Source organism: Lampetra fluviatilis, unplaced genomic scaffold (assembly GCF_964198595.1).
Source record: "Lampetra fluviatilis unplaced genomic scaffold, kcLamFluv1.1 SCAFFOLD_349, whole genome shotgun sequence".
Taxonomy (NCBI): domain Eukaryota; kingdom Metazoa; phylum Chordata; class Hyperoartia; order Petromyzontiformes; family Petromyzontidae; genus Lampetra; species Lampetra fluviatilis.
The window spans coordinates 8,854-10,000 of record NW_027620766.1 but is presented as its reverse complement, the minus strand read 5'-3'; the positions used below and the strand labels follow the sequence as shown (position 1 = coordinate 10,000).

Sequence of the window (1,147 nt, the reverse complement as noted above, 5' to 3'; positions counted from 1 at the left end):
CAGAGCCGGTCCACCGGACCTCCTGAATGCCACAGAGATCCAGGCGGTACCGGTCCAGCTCCCGACAGTGGCAGCCACTCGCCCACCCTCCCACCCATCCACTCACCCACTCACCCACCCATTCACTCACCCACCCACTCATCCAATCACCCATCCACTCACCCACCCACCCACTCACGCACCCACCCACCCATCCACTCACCCACCCACTCACGCACCCACCCACCCCCTCACCCACCCACCCACTCACCCACCCATCCACTCACCCACCCAGCCATGCACTAACCCACCCACTCACTCACCCACCCACCCATCCACTCACCCACCCATCCACTCACCCACCCACCCAGCCACCCACCCACCCACCCAACCACCCACCCACCCACTCACCCAGCCATCCACCCACCCACTCACCCACTCACCCAGCCACTCACCCACCCACCCACTCACCCATCCACTCACCCACCCACTCACCCACCCACTCACGCACCCACTCACCCACCCACTCACCCACTCACCCATCCACCCACCCACCCACTCACCCTCCCACTCACCCACCCACTCACCCACCCACTCACCCACCCACTCACCCCTAACACTGCCCACTTTGTTTCCCCTAGGTCCGTGAACATCACTGGTGAGAGGGTGAGGCTGATCGATATTGGTGAGTCCTTTGAGATTCACCATCTCTAGTGACTCACATCCTTTATTTAACCATTGGAGACCCACCACCACCACCACCCCCATTGAGATTCACCATCTCTAGTGACTCACATCCTTTATTTAACCATTGGAGACCCACCACCACCACCACCCCCATTGAGATTCACCATCTCTAGTGACTCACATCCTTTATTTAACCATTGGAGACCCACCACCACCATTGAGATTCACCATCTCTAGTGACTCACATCCTTTATTTAACCATTGGAGACCCACCACCACCACCACCACCCCCATTGAGATTCACCATCTCTAGTGACTCACATCCTTTATTTAACCATTGGAGACCCACCACCACCATCCCCATTGAGATTCACCATCTCTAGTGACTCACATCCTTTATTTAACCATTGGAGACCCACCACCACCACCACCCCCATTGAGATTCACCATCTCTAAGTGACTCACATCCTTTATTTAACCA

General features: G+C 56.7%; 1 long non-coding RNA gene across 1 annotated transcript in view; it reads left to right on the top strand.

Moving 5' to 3' along the window:
- Positions 1-737, top strand: part of LOC144954367 (uncharacterized) — a 7,811-nt gene extending 7,074 nt beyond the window's left edge. Inside the window, exon 3 of the long non-coding RNA XR_013641167.1 lies at positions 621-737. This is a non-coding gene — a long non-coding RNA (uncharacterized LOC144954367). The remainder of the gene's footprint in view (positions 1-620) is intronic.
- The last annotated feature ends 410 nt before the right edge of the window (positions 738-1,147 follow it).